The sequence below is a fragment of the Lactuca sativa genome, chromosome 8 (genome assembly GCF_002870075.4).
Source record: "Lactuca sativa cultivar Salinas chromosome 8, Lsat_Salinas_v11, whole genome shotgun sequence".
Lineage (NCBI taxonomy): Eukaryota > Viridiplantae > Streptophyta > Magnoliopsida > Asterales > Asteraceae > Lactuca > Lactuca sativa.
In genome coordinates, this window is record NC_056630.2 from 189076905 (window position 1) to 189094093 (window position 17189).

The following is a 17189-nucleotide window of genomic DNA, read 5'->3' on the forward strand; positions in this document are numbered from 1 at the left end:
TCGAACTTTTAGAGGGGCAAAATTTTCCTATGTTGTTCTTTACTTATATCGGATGAATGATGTAAAGAAGTAAGTTTAACATACAATCTTTTTGCAGAATTACAATAAATGTTTCGTTGTTTCATCAAAATCTCCTTATGTATTCTTAGATTATCCCTATGACAAGTAACATTCTTTATTTGTAATTCTAAATTGTCTATCCTACTCCTCTTCAACTCCAACCTTCTCTGAGTTTCTAGTAGTGAAAATTTATATTTTTCTGCATCACTATTAACAGAAATGATCAAGGCATTAACATACGTAATTGTCTCATCAAAATCAACTATAACATAGTCATATGAACTAGAAGGAATATTAAAGGATTCAAGAAGAGAACATACCTTCAAAGTCATTGGAGACTTGTGTGCTCAAGTTGAAATGATGAATTTTCCTGTCTCATTCTCCTCATCCTCTCCTCCCTCTTCGTATTATGCATGCATGGGTCCATGAGTGGGGTTTCACATTTCTACATCATCTGATCCAGATTACTAGATTTGGTAAGTTCCATCTCCTTCTCCACTTCCTCTTGCAACAAAAGACATCCCTTTCGTCCTAGCTCTCACTTATTCTAGCCTTTCAACATAATAGGCTTCGTACTTAACTCTTTCCTTCTTCTCCTCTTTCTTCCTCAAAATACAGTCAATTGCCATATGGTTTTCACCATTGCAGTAATGACAATAGAAACCAGAATTACCCTTCAATTTCTTTCTGACTTCTCATGCTCTAACTTGTTTTCTTTTTTCTCCACCTTCTTTTCCTTTCTTACAATCTTCCCATATGAGACTCCTTTGAAATCACATCCTTTAAACTTTGGATTGAATGGCTTTTTATAAAACTTCTTGACATTATTATTCGAACAGTATGCCACTGCTCCGTTATCTGAGTTCATGATAAAACCTTCATTATCAGAACCATCATTTTCAGTACATTCAACCTCAGTTTCATTCCCTATAACTTCGAAACCAGTGCCAGAGGACCACCCAAACTCAGTTTTGCCTCTTCAGCTATTTCATTTCTCTCACTTTCATGCATTTTTAGAACGTTGTAGACATCACTAAGAGTGTAGTTTTCAAAGCTTTGTTCAGACTTAATCATAAGACTAATATTTTGCCACTCTTTTCGAAGTCCCATCAGGAAAGTAAGATTGTACTCCATTGTCGAATGATTGAATCCATAACGATTGCATTTGAAGATTAATTCATTAAGACGATGATAGTACAACCCAATATTCTCACCTTCCTTTTGTTTGAATTCTCCTAACTCAAGCAGACACTTATTAGCTGACATTTTCTTTATCTTCTCACTCCCTTGTTACTTTTCCTTCAAAGTATCCGATATTTCCTTAGCTGTTTTGCGACAACGGACATAGTTGTAAACTATCTGTGGAAGAGCACCGCGAAGTTCAGGCCAACACTTTTTGTTATTTGATTTTCTTCGTCTTCTCACTCCCTTAATTCCCCACCTGTTAAAACAGGGGTGCAAGGGGGAGATAAGGGTGTTGGATCATCAAAGGACTCAGATAAAGGAAAGGTAGTTGGGAAGGTAATGGGTACACATATTCCAACTTCATTGCCTAAGTCCACATTATCAACAACCTCAAGTACTGTCACTTCGAAGCCATTGACAATAGGCATAGTCATTGGTACGGTTGCTGGGGTTCAAGTTCTAAGCTACCAACCTTGAATCAAGCTATCGGTGATAGAGGGAAGGTTATTACAAATGAAGTGTTAAGAGAAGTAGAGAAAAAGAAGAATCTTGAAAAGGAAATTGAAAGATAGAGACAAATCAACAGTATCTTAAAGCAAATGCAGGGTAATCCTCCAGGTTATGAGAAGGGAAATTCAACCAAAGCACATTGTTATGATAGAATCGAATAGATTGTTTCACTTGGTAACATGGATGATTTTTTAATGGTTCCAAAGAAGATCTATGAGATCGAAAATTCAAATTTCAATAAACTGGATTTTCCTATCAATCATATGATGTTCGTCCCTGCTCAGTATCAGTTGGTGGATAACTTCGAAGACAAAGACGAGTATAAAAAACTGAAATTGATATTTCATGCAGTCCTTGGAAAGAAGGAAGAAGAGGTCTGCTCCATAGTGAAAATAGTTAAAGTGTTAGGTGTTGCCAAGGATCAACTATTCGAAGGTCTTTTGCAGAACTTTTGTTTTCACGTGGTTCGGGCTAATAATGTAGCTTGTGATTTCACAGTTGCAGACTTTTCGTTGATGAATCCTAATGATTTAATCAACGTTGTGAAGATCTTAAGTGGATATGATGTCTTGAAACTCCAAGTGAACAACAAGGAAGATTTTCTGCTTGGGTTTGCACATATCAAGCATTTGATTGACAATTACTATGATTGTTTTGGCTTAACTGATGTGGAACATGCTTTGGCAATAAGAAAGCAAATTACAGTGCCACAATCATTGTTGAAAGGTCATGGAAGCTTGAGGGATTTTGAAGATGGTGAAATTTGTGTCAAACTGCTGGGAATTGTATTTGTTAGAAAGAATAAAACAACAAGAATACTAAGTTCTTGTTCAGGGTTGAAGATGTCGAAAGATATACAAATTCGCAATATACGAATCTTGTTGCTCATATAAATAATTGCCAAAGGAATATTGAAGGACATAAATCTGAGGTTCACAGAACAATCATTTGGTACACAGAGATTAGAAGAGTTCTTCATCAAGCGACGAAGATACTAATGACTTAGGATTCGACACTGCTCATAAAGGGAGTGATTGTTGAGGTCGAATTATGTTGTGACGTGTCAAAGTGTCTTATGCCCTTGTTAGTGTCGAATTTTATAATGCATTATTCATTGTATATATTTCATAAGGGCACCTTTGTATGTCGAAGAATATTAGATTTAGTCCTTATGTACTTTTTGTTAACTTCTGTCATTCCTATAAATACGGATAGGTACTAGAGATAGAGTAACTTTTGAGCCTTCAGTGTTCTTAGTCTAAAAACCCTCTTGTATCTTTCAAAAGTTTAATTGAGCCAAACATATTATATTTACATCTTGTGTTCTAAATTCAGTTCATACTCGGATTTCATTTCGTTTAATCGATTCATACGAACTACATTTAGGTTGATTATATAATGAAGTCAGGAAACCCTAGATAAACCTCAATCCAAGATAATCTTAAACTGGGTAATTATCCACTTTCCTGTTTATATAATAAAGACTATCCTAGAAACCCTAAGGCATAAGAAAACTGTCCATGGCCTATGGAGGTTTCTAGATTGCCTCTTGCTCAACTATCGAATAACTACAATTAAGTCCGTACACATTTAATTAATTCTTTTTATCCAAAAATTAATTCCAATTAATTTATGATTAAGTAATAATTAAATATTACTATTTATAATTAATATATTATTTTCATAATATATCAACAAATCATTTATTTAAATTTATTAATAAAATAATAAATCCACTTCTTTCTCAAAAATCATCATGTAACACCAAGAATTTAAAAACAATTTTTCGCATTTTATAAAGGCAAAATTCATTTAATATTCATAAAAACATCATTGTTTGTAATTCATTTCATAACATATAAAAACCCCAAGATCACATAATATAAAAATCCCGCGTGTGTGCATTGATCAGGCCGGCGCCTTCCCGCGATCCTCACTAGTACCTGAAACAAATAACACCAAAACTGTAAGCATAAAGCTTAGTGAGTTCCCCAAAATACCACATAACACATATTAGCCACTCGAGGCTATAACTCTGTGGGTCCGTGCACCCATACTCTGTGAACCCTCAGGTTCTAACTCTATAAACAAGCATAGCATAAATCACATAGAAGAATGCAGTGCAACGCATAACATACATAGCATACAAATACTCTATCATATAACTCTGGTTACCTACTCAAGGTAAGGTATAGTGAGAAGATTCACCTCGCGTGTATCGATATCCTGGGAATCCCTCGTGCCCGATTCTCTGAGCTCTAATCCTCCTATAACATCATATGTCCCTAGTTAACACTTTATATCTCTAATGTTGGCTATCCCTAACAAGTCAACACAGGTCCACTCTGGTCAACGGTCAACGGTCAACGGTCAGCTTTGACCGGACTCGGCGAGCGCTAGGGCGACTCGGCAAGTCTAGACGTTCTCACCAATTCTCTAAGATCCCCTTTCTACACGTCGAGTATCCCCCTTGACTCGACGAGTTCCTCCTGGAAGAATCGCGGGGCCACCCCGACTCAACTCGCCGAGTCTGAAGAACAACTCGGCGAGTCCCAGTTCGACTCAGACCACCTGTTAACCCTCTCTAACTCGCCCTGAATCACCGATCCAACCCATAACCCGGACAGGACCACTCTAAGGCAATCTTCAAGCTACTCGCCGAGTCTGTTCATAGGACCCGGCGAGTCCATGCCATGCAACCGCTCAAACTGCTTTCTAAGGTCAGATCTGCTCCGATAATTCATAGGTCTGGCCTTCCTAGACTGGTTCATCACGTAAAGTCCTCATTTCGGTGCTCATAATACACCCCATGACTCATAATTTACGTTTTGACCTAAGGCATAAGGATTCCAATCCAAAACCTCCATTGATTCCCGAAAACCTCAGGCATGGGACATTCTGGACTTCCAAGGGTCCCAATATAGGGTTCCAATCACTTGGGGGACTAAGGAAACACTCAATCTAGCCACAAAAGGGTTCAATAAACCCTAAATCCATATACAAATCAACATAAAAGGGAACAACTCGAAAATATTACCTGAATAACGTTGCTCTGTGTCCCCAACCCTCAGAATATGGCTTCTCCTATTGTTCCCTTGACCAAGCCTCTTCCTCCTTGCAAAATAACACTTCCAAGATCAATAATGGTCTTCTACCTTGCTCCAGATGCTCACAATCGAATTAGGGTTTCACTCAAAGGACTAGGGTGAACAATGACGGCCATAAGGCCCCTTATATATGTCCCAAACCTAGACGGTTAGGGTTTCGCTAAACAGCGCGGACTCGCCGAGTCCATATCCGGACTCGCCGAGTCCAGTCGCGAACCCGCGACCAGATCCGCGATCCTACTCGGCGAGTCTGAGCTCCAACTCGCCGAGTCCCCTCTTAAAACACCCAAAATCATAAATATAACGATACCTGGAATTCCGGGCTGTTACACATCATGTCTAGATGTCAGTCTTGTGGATCACCCAAAAGGATTGTGCTACTATCAATTCAAGTATATATGAATTATAGTTATAGGCTTAGACACCTAATCCAACAATCTCTCGCTTAGATAAGTCTAATGACTATAGTTGCCAGTATATTCTTCAAATCTGATTAGCAAATTATATCTCTCAAAGCTGTTGTCAAACTCTGACCTAATCAGAAACGTGTCCTAAGATAAGTGATCATATAATCCTCCATTCTACAAGATATCATGAAGATATGAGAAACTGAATAAAATCAATCCCATTGTCCAAAACTTTGTTTCCCGATTTCTAATTTGTAATGACAATGACCTACTAATCGAACACATCAATTTAGTCCTCGCCGAGCCCGACACTATAAGTCAACACTAAGTCATCCAGGGGCCCAAAGATATCTCTTTTTCCCACTAAATGTAACAAGGAACATATAAACTTTGACTTGTATGTTTGTTCCATTTACTCACCAAATCACACACAACAATATATTTTATCTCAGTTTAAATATTATAAGATATTATCGTCTAAAAAAGGAACTGACGGGTTTACATATTATCGATGCAGAATATTTGTAAACCACGACTCATATATCTCAGTTTAAAGATTATAAGATATTATTATCTAAAAATTACTCGTGATAAATTCCATGAAGTAATTCTATGAGCATGGATTAATCCAATACACAAATTCTCCATTTCAAAGTACTCACGAATATTGCAGCAATACATTTGCTATGTCTAAAGCTCTTTAAACAATCTACAATCCATTTCATGACAGTCTTTATTCACTACTTACTTCCAAATGTATGATCGATTGTGGATTTTTGAATAATCTAATTATTCGGGAAGTAAAAAATGCAAACTGAAACACAGTAATAAACAATTGGCAAAATATAGTAAACAATACTCATAAATAATTCTCCACTACTTAATCATCAAGAGTCAATTACATTTATTTTGTTATATGTTTCTAAACAACTATATAACTGCTAAACTAATATCATCCTTCAGACCAATGCTCATGGCATGCTGAACATGCTTAATCCTATTCAGACCCTTTGTGAGGGGATCTGCAGGATTCTCTTCCAATGATAACCTCTTCACGACGAGGTGTCCTTATTCTACTATGTGTCTAATAAAATGGTGTTTTCTGTCGATATGTCTCGATCTGCCATGATCTCTTGGCTCCTTTATTAAGGAAACCGCTCCTTCATTAACACAAAAAATCTCTGTTGGCTCCTTGATGATTGGAACAACTCCAATGTCTCCGATGAAGTTCTCTAACCATATAAACTCCTTCGATGCTTTTCTTGTTGCTATGTACTCAGATTCATAGGCCGAATAAGTCATCGTCTCTTGTTTGGAACTTTTCCAGGTTACCGTTCCTCCGTTAGGCGTAAGCACCCGACCAGATTCAGAATGAAAGTTGTCTCTGTCAGTTTGAAATTTAGCGTAGCTACACAAAGTTACTCTTAAGTTATCAATGCCACCAAGCACAAAGACCCAGTCTTTAGTTCTTCACATTTACTTAGGAATATTTTTAATTGCCAGATAACGACTGACCATGCTCAAAGGAAAGCCACATCAGGTCAAGTACATGTCATAACATACATGATATATCTAACAGCGGAAGCATAAGGAACTCTACTCATTTCTGTTATCTCTATATCGATACTCGGACTCTGATTCTAACTTAGTTTAGTATTACTCTGTGTAGGCAGTTCTCCCTTCTTGGAATTTTCCATACTAAAACGTTTTTGAACCTTATCCAAATATGTACTTTAACTAAGTCCAATTAGTCTTTTTCTCATGTCTCTAAAAATCCTTATCTCCATAATATAAGCAGCCTCTCCCAGATCATTTATAGTGAAACACTTTCCAAGCCAGGACTTAACGTCTTGCAAACTTAGAATGTCATTCCCTAAAAGAAGTATGTCATCAACATAAAAAACCAGGAAGGTTACTATACTTCCACTAGCTTGGACATACACACAAGATTCATCTTCACTTCTAGAAAGACCAAACTCTTTGACTTTCTCACCAAAGCAAAGATTCCATCTACGAGAAGCTTGTTTCAATCTATGGATTGATTTTTCAAGCTTACACACTCTGTTTGGATACTTTGCATCTATAAACCCCTCTAGATGACTCATGTAAACATCTTCAACCAACTTCCCATTAAGGACTGAAGTTTTTACATCCCTCTTCAAAATTTCTTAATCATGAAATGTAGCTATGGATAACGTTACCCTAATAGATATTATCTTGGATAGTGGTGAGAAACTCTCGTCATATTCAACCCCCAGGGTTTGAGTAAAACCTTTTGCAACCAGTCGTGCCATGAAAGAAATTGGAAGTAAGGCTCGACTCATCATGGAACGAACCATGTCTAAAAAGGTTCGATTAGCTTCTCAGCCACACCATTAAGTTGTGGTGTAATCAGTAAATGTCACATAGAATCGATTTGCATCCATTATGGTGGATCTGAAGGGCCCACACATATCTGTGTGTATGAGTTCCAACAATCCTTCACCTCTTTCACAAGAACCAATGAACGGTGACTTTGTCATCTTACCTAAAAACAAGACTCGCATGTATCATCTAAACATAAGTCAAATGACTCAAACACTCCATCCTTTTTTAGTTGGGCTATGTGTTTCTTGTTGACATGTCCAAGTCGACAATGCCACAAGCACGCTTTATCTATACCATTAGACGAATCATGATGAAAAACACTATTACCTAAATTGCCTACAATCATCACAGTTTCATACACACCATCACAAGGTAAAGCTTCTAAATAAAGCACACCATTTTCAAAAGAAAAAATAGAACCATTCTTGTCATCAAAAGAATATCTAAAACCTCATTTAAATAAAGCATGAAATGAAATGATGTTTTGTGTCATATCTGAAGAGTAGCAACAAGTCAATAAACCTAACCCTAACCCACTACTAAGCACCAATCTATAAACTCCAGTCTTGGTAACATGTGAAGACCGCCTATTGCCCATGATCAAGTTCATCATTCCATGCTCCACATGCTCACTTCTTCTTAGCCCTGCAAATCAGAACAAATGTGAAATCCACATCCTATGTCAAGGACCCATGAATGAGAATATCATGAGTTATTAGATAACTGTCGAGGTTGGCTTCACCTTGCCATCCTTGATATCTTTCAAGTATTTCTGGTAGCTTTGTTTCCAATACCGCTTGTTATTTCAATAAAATCAAGTGGCCTCCTTTGGTTCGGAAATAGGGGGAGCATTGGAACTGGACTTTTCTTTTGGTCCACTACTAGATGACCTAACTTAGGACTTTCCCTTCTAGTTCAGATTAGGAGGACCTTTCCACTTTTTCCCTTTCCCTTGACCAATGGTTAGAATAAGACCAACAACAACACTGGAGGCAACAGCTTTTCCCTTCATTCATGCTTCATCTCATGCAATTGTGATAAAGTAGTTTCACTGTTGTTCAAATGATAGGTCAATGTGAACTGATCATAAAAACTTGGCAAAGAGTTCAACACTATGTCGATTGCCAACTCTTCATCAAAATTCACATTCAACTTAATGAGACTATCCATGTATCGTTGCATTCTCGAAACATGGTTTCTTACAGACTCTCCATCCTTCATATTGCACACCATGAGGGACTTTACCACCTTGTACTTCTCTTGGCGAGCTTACCTATGGTACTTTTCCGTAACGTCCTATTGATGGGTTTTATACAAACAATCCTATGTGTGCATGCAAACCTAGAGTTGGATTTATGTTATCACTATTAGTTATAAAACATTATGAACATGTGAAGAACCCTAACAAGCTTCTATGGATTTCAAAATTCACAAAGAAAGATAAAATACATAACTCTTGTTGTTATATTGTAATAAAAACTTAAATCTTGAATCTTCTTGTCTTTAAAAGCAAGTGCCACAAGTGTAGTACCTCTAATGGTTCAAAAACACCAAGAGCAAATGGAGTGGCAAGAGAGAAAGAGGAGAGGTATGAAATTCGGTTCTAGGAACCCTAGATCAAGGCATGGACGAATTTCATATGCCAAGGGGTGTTTATATAGGTGTAGGGATTAGGGTTTCAGTCCTTATCCTTATCTAGTTGCATGCCCACCAAGCAGCCCAAAGGATAACCCTATAAACCTTATCATGGACGAATTCTAAGGACTTATCCCCTTGAATTCGTCCACCCTATTCTATAGGGCATCTGTTGCCCTACTTTGCAACTATCACATAATTACAATTCACCCCCTAGTTAAGTTAACTTCTTTTAATCACAAAATTAATTTTTAATTAATTCTCGACCAATGTTAACTAAATAAATATCATTTCTCCTTTAATATATTATTCATATAATATATTAATAAACCATAATAACCTCTTTCTCTATTATTTCTCCTGTCAAATTCCTTTGGTGAAGGCAACCCAAAAGGACCATGCAAAATCGGGTCAAGTACTTACCAAATATGGTTACAGGCTTAGACACTAATCCAACAGTCTCCCACTAAGATAAGTCTAGTAACCATAAATGCAAGTACAATCCGATTAGCAATCGTAGCTCTCAAAGACGTTGTCGAACTCTAATCTTATCAGTAACCTGTCCTTTAGATAAGGGATCATATATTCCTCCATTCTAGATATCGTACAGACCTGAGACATAGAATGAAATCATTCTCTCAGTCTATGTGTTGTTTCCCGATTTCTGATTTACGACGACTGCATAATTGAACAAATCAAATTAGACCTAGCCCAGCCAAGCATTTACGTTTGTCATCACTAAATCATCGAGGGGCCCACATATATCGCTTTTATCCCACTTTGGGTAAAAGGAACAGATAAAATTCGACTCAATGCTTGCTTGCACTCACTCACCAAATCACACACAACAATATGTTTTATAGCACCAAGCTACTGGTGTGTTTACATATTATCAATGTGTAACAGATTCGCAAGATAAAACTCACACATCTCGGTTTCAAGAATACAAGATATTATCATCTCACAAATCGCTGGTGATAAAATACATGAAGCGATCCAAGTGAGCGTGGGTTTAATCCAATGCTCAAAATCATAAACACTCATGAACGTTGCAGAAAACCTTTGCTATGTCTAATACACTTGAGACAATCTACAAATCAATTCATGAAAGTCTTCATTCATACCTACTTCCAACATATAAACGACTGCGGACCATTCGAAAAATTTGATTATTCTAAAATAATTAATTATTCAAGAAGTCAAAACATGCAAAGTGAAACACAAGAATAATACTAATCCTATATTGTCCCAAACCTTTCAATATAAATAAAACACCTTTTATTTATCACCATATTGATTACTCATAATTTTTTGTTTCGGTTAATTAACTTATTACTTGAATTATTACTACAATTGTACCATGCTCTTAGCATGCACACAATGTTTACCTATGGTCTCTACTTTGTGAAATAGATCAAATGAACACATTTCCAATCATACTCATTTCACAACTCCCAATCCTTATCACAAGTGTAAGAATATCAAATTCTTGCCACTTATATTCTAACGTTTTATGAAACGATCCTTTCGTAATGTCACTGCACTAAAGTCACAAAGACTATTGCCAATGAAATTACAAAGTCCTCTATTGGAGATTGTTGCAAGACAATTCCATAGATACGAAGTCACATATTCAAGGTACATTCCTTTGAATATCCTTCTGCATAAAAGTTTCTATTCTACACATATAGATTCTTAACGTCCAACTCCGAATATTAAAACATTTCCACATTTACCATATGACAACTCATTCTGAATAGAATCTTATCTATTCATAATAATGTCAATATATTCCATCCACGACTATACTTCCAACTATCCACAAGCGACCAATCATTGGCGAACCTTAGATTGTACTTGACAGTTGATTAATTATTTTAGTCAAATGCGGTTCTATTTCGTTTTTCCCTCTAAATGTCCTAAGCATTTGGAAAATTTTAGAACGGTCAATTATTACAGCATATGTGATTGATCCTATACTCGAAGCGTATGGAACATGAAGCATAATGTCTTACATAAAGACGTGATACTTTATTAGTCTTTTGTCATAATATTTCTATTTTCCATGTTCTCAAAACTCAAATTAAGAATAGGGATGTCGTAATCATAATCGAATTTTGAGAATGCAATTCATATATTTGACTAAATCTGATTAAAAATTTCTCGATGTAAGCTCTTAGATTTCGAAACGAAGTACAATATTCTCTCCCTTAATTATAGCAAAACAACTTTTCAACCCTTGCAACTTTGCAAATTAAAACACTTGTTTTCTATAATTAATATTGCTAACTTGCAACTTACCATAATTATCATGCTCCCACTAACATGATGATTATATTCATACCAGCATAACACTTATGCTCCAACTAGTTTTCACATGTATTCAGAAAACAATTGAACTTCTAAAAAACAATGCTTATTGAGGTTCTTAAGTTCATAATTCTAATACTAAGACGCTTCGATAAGATTTTATCTAAGATTCTCAACCTTATACACCTTTTCTTAGATAACTCATGTGAGTGTCTAAACGATTCTAGAACTTATAGCAATAAGTCTAAAATTTTCAGACCTATTTGTCATTTCCCACAATTCGAACTATGAAGAGGGATGCCGTAATCATAGTTGAATTTGAGAAACCCAAATTACATAATGCTATCTTCAAAATCTCTCTTAGTGAAAGCGTTTCCTCACAATCATTTTCATGAAGGAGAGAAACCTTATGAAACTTAGATTTTATTGTGTATGTGCCCTTATCCATGTGAATTTGTTATAACCATAATCACAAGATAATTTTAGTGACAAATCCACACTCTTATGGACAGAACATGTTCATTCTTAATTTCCTGCCATAAAGGGTCCCACCATTGCTTCCAAGTTATTGAGCAGCTCAACCCTACAATTCAATGTACTATACATTGATCAAGCTGCCTAGCTCCTATTCAGCCCATTGAGAACTCGTAGAACTTACATGATTAGTTGACTAAACTGGAATGGCACAGAAACAAGTATATGTCGACACGATAGGTTACGAACCTCAAGTCGTGTGCTAGTGATTGTTGATTAGGTTTATTCTTAATTGGTTCTTGAAAACATTTCAAGATCATATAGACTGCCACTGACCACTTGACATATATGATTCTCTTGTGAAGAAACAAATATTCAAGAGTTAGTGCAAAATTCTATCAAGACTAACACTCAACATAATTTGTTCTAGTTGGTCTTTGTCTTCTTCAAGACATCACAACTTACAAATTTTAAATGTGTAGGAATAAGAAAGCTTTCTCTATTCCACATGTAGGTGTTATAAACCTACTTAAGATGTATCACTCGATGGGACAATCTTAACTTTAATATTCGATATTAGAACGAAGTATGATTCATCTTAATGACTCAACCACTACAACAATTCTCGATTCCTCTTCTTAGTGAAACTAGTGCACTAAGGTGTCCTTAGAGGATGAATTGTAATATGGTTCTTACAATTATCAAGATGATTATAAAACACGATACAAAAGTACTCTCCCTTCTTCTTAGATTAGAGAAACTTTTTATCTTTCTACCTAATTGATTCTTCTTTTTTGTTCTGCTATTATTGAGACTTTTCAATAATTCAGAATTATACTTAATCTTGTAAGCATAACCATATTTACTAAGCCTTTAGTAAATCATGAAGAATAATTTTATTGTTATTTATGGTCGAGTTGACTAGCGCACAACACTGTGTACAAGACCTTCTAGTCCTTCACTTGACTCTTTGTCAAGGAATTAGTCTTAAAATTTCTAAGTATCAAGATTTCCATATAGCACATGATTCAAATCATATGATCCCAAGACTCTGTCCAATTAAAACTTAGGCGATGGGAATCTTTCCTTACTTTGAAAATTTCAACATTTTCATAAATAATATAACTAAGAATCACATCCATTTATTGCAAACATCAATTTTTCATAATGATTTCATTGCAAGGATATAAATAAATAAGTCAAACAAAATTTATTTTATTCATAAAAGCAGCGGAAAACATTTGTCCTTACAATGCAAAATCAAATTGAAAAACTATGTAGCCAAATATTCCTAACAAATCTATCATAACTCTCTAAGCTCAAAATCTGATCTTCGAATCCATGCGATCGTAATCCATTTCTTCGTGATCAGACTCATCTTGCTCTTCTATCAAGCTTCCTATCTTTTCTTTGATCCTGCAAAACATCCAAATGTAATCTTATTACATCATGTATTCAGAGTCAATGAATAGGAATTTAACAAAGTTAGATTGTGGATTTTACCTGAAGCAGAGCCATACGCCTTGACTCTCCCATCTCTTAGATCTCTCAAGTACACTAAGCAGCTTTGTCTCCAATGCCCCTTTTAATGACAATGGAAACAAGTGGATTTTTTTGGAGTATCCACATAAACATGGTAGGTTGAGTTTTTAGACAAAATTGTTCCATTGCTTCGCCAAATCATTTCTGATTCAGCAGCAATCAACATGTAAGTATGGTCAATGAGGGATGCGTTAAGATCCATCATACAATACTCACTTATGAGCTCATTATATGATTTAGGAAGTGACTGGTAAAGTGCCACCCAACATTATCAACCTATCGATGTGTGATTTCACTGCTAGAACGTGAGCACACACGGGTTTACCATCTTCATGTTTCATTGCCAACAAGGCTTCGGTGATCTTGAACCTTTCAAGTCTTTGTTCTTGTGGGTCAGGCAGAACAACGGGGGGAGGAGAAGGAATTGAAATCAAGTTAGTCCACATTGAACCTTCTCTTTGGAACGAGCTTTCACTTTCAACAGGAACACTTTTTCCTTGGGATTCGGGAAGACCATGGTTAGAATCAGACATCTACAAAACGGGAGAAAATTCAAGCTAGTTGATCGAATCCTTAATGAAACACCCAAATGAGGCATTAAGGCTAGGATCCAACACAACATCCTACAAATTGGAAGAGGGATGTCGTAATCGAACTTGCAGAACATTTGAAGGTTAGTGAATGACGATTCGCTAATTTTCCACCATGAAAAAATGAAAAAGAATTTAAGTCTTAAATGTATTGAAAACTCCTAGATCTTTTGAGATTCATTGAACTTTTCAATGGCATGTTTAAATATCGATATGCCCCCCGATTTGTGACTGGGATGTCGACGATCACCAAACAGCGTGTGAATAACCATGCAAATATACATGGTGCCCCCAATGTTACAGCCACCTATTCGATGTGCCGGTTAACCACACACGCTCCATCAAACTATGAAAAACATGGAGTCGCCCTTTTTCGCCTTTGCTTCGAACCCAATTATTGTGTCGGTTAACCACACACGCTCCACTAACGTCTTAGCAAGGGTACAAAGTGTAATTTCATGGATTTGCATCAATTCACTTTTGCCTAAAGTAACTAAGATTGGGAATTTTGTAAAACGTTTATTTACTTTATATTTCATTATACTTTTAATGAGGAGAGGGTTTGCCCTATCCTACCCATTCGGCTAAGGACCCTCCACTAGTCAAGAGTGCAGTGGTTAAGAGTGGATACCCATTCAATCACTATTTTATAGTCAATTTCCTTAAACACCCCTTATAGACTAGCTTTATGAACAAGGCCTACTAACGGTAAGACTAGCATTTAAGTTATACATATATAATATTAGACTTTTAATGTTATATATAGTATAAGGGTGTACTTTACACTTTTAAAATAATATGTGGTTTAATTTTATAAATTACACTTTTAATTTAATCAAATATAAACCAAATGATGATGGATTTATTAACTTTCTTGTAATTATACTTTTAACTTAATAAAACCAAAAGGGTGAAATTTGAACTTTTCAAAACTAGGGTTTTAGAATTTAACATTTTAAAATTAAACTTTTAATCAAAATTTAAATTCCAAAACTTAAGGGCAAGTTTTAAAACTTTTCAAAACATATGCAAGAACATTTTAGATCAATTACAAATAATAATAATAAACCAATTAATTAGTAATTATCTAAATATGACCTAATTCAGTTTCTTGCAAGATAATCTATCAAATAATTCAAATAAATCAAGTTTATCACATAAGGCAATGATTATCTAACTAATTTGACAATTATCATCTATTTTGGTAAGGATATCTTTTAAATTAAACAATTAATTTAACATAATCCCTTAAATCCCCTAAAATTCGAAATTATGGGATGGGATAATTCAAAATCTTTAATTACCAAATTTAAACACTTAAAAGATAATTACAAGATACGGAATTTATCAAAATCCATAAAAAATAGGATCTTATCTTGGGGAGGAGGCAAATTTCGAAATTCAAGGGTTGGATAACCCTAGAATTCGAAAACTTGGAGGCTAAGGAAAGGGTTTGGGAAACACTAACCAATTTCGAAATCTTGGAGGCTAAGGAAAGTGTTTGGGAAACCCTAACCAAATTTCGTAAATCAGGGTTCAAGAACCCTAATTTCAAAAATTCATGCCTCCTAGGGTTTATTGGCCATAAACCCTACTTTTTCAAGTTCATACATTTGTATAATGCTAATTGAAAACAAAAACCAATGGCTCTGATACCATTAATGGGTTTTATACAAACAATCCTATGTGGGCATGCAAACCTAGAGTTGGATCTATGTTATCACTATTAATTATACAACATTATGAACATGTGAAGAACCCTAACAAGCTTCTAGGGATTTCGAAATTCACAAAAAAAAAAAGATGAAATACATACCTCTTGCTGTTATATTGTAATAACAACTTAAATCTTGAATCTTCTTGTCTTTGAAAGCAAGTACACAAGTGCAGTACCTCTAATGGTTCACAAACACCAAGAGCAAATGGAGAGGCAAGAGAGAAAGAGGAGAGGTATGAAATTCGGCTCTAGGAAACCTAGATCAAGGAATGGACGAATTTCATATGCCAAGGGGTGTTTATATAGGTGTAGGGATTAGGGTTTCAGTCCTTATCCTTATCTGGTTGCTTGCCCACCAAGCAAGCCAAAGGATAACCCTAGAAACCTTATCATGGAAGAATTCTAAGGCCTTATCCCCTTGAATTCGTCCACCCTATCCTATAGGGCATCCATTGCCCTACTTTGCAACTATCACATAATTACAGTTTAGCCCCCTAGTTTAGTTAACTTCTTTTAATCACAAAATTAATTCTTAATTAATTCTTGACCAATGTTAACTAAATAAATATGATTTCTCCTTTAATATATTATTCATATAATATATTAATAAACCATAATAACCTCTTTCTCTATTATTTCTCAAGTCAAGTTGCTTTGGTGAAGGCAACCCAAAACGACCATGCACAACCGGGTCAAGTACTTACGAAATATGGTTATAGGCTTAGACACTAATCCAACACCTTGTTCATCTCGTACGTCCAGTAATCCTCATATTGTCTCTACAATTCTAGAGTCATCATGGTCACCATGATGCAAGAAACTTTTGTTGCATCATTGTAGTGCTTCTCATAGGCAACTATTTCTTCAGGAATGGACTTCGTTTCATCGATCTCATCGAGTGGTTTGTCGAGGACATACTCATTATCCTCAAAAGGAAATGCAATTTTGATATTGTGAATCCAATCGTTGTAGTTGGTGCCATCCAATTGCACCTTTGTGCAGATGTTCAATAGAGAGAAGTTGTTGTTGTTGGAGGAGGAGGAACCAGAAGCATCAGTAGGAGCAGACATCTTGAAAGAGTAGAAAGGACAGTTTTAGTTAGATAAGAACAATCCTCAATATAATACCCAAATGAAATATCAAGGCTAGGATCCAAATAAATAATTTGCAAATTAGAAAAAGGATGCCATAATCTAATTGCAAATTATATAAATGTAGGTAAATGACGATTTACCAATTGCACCATCGAAAACGAAATTTTAATGAATTTAGTTTTGAATGAAAT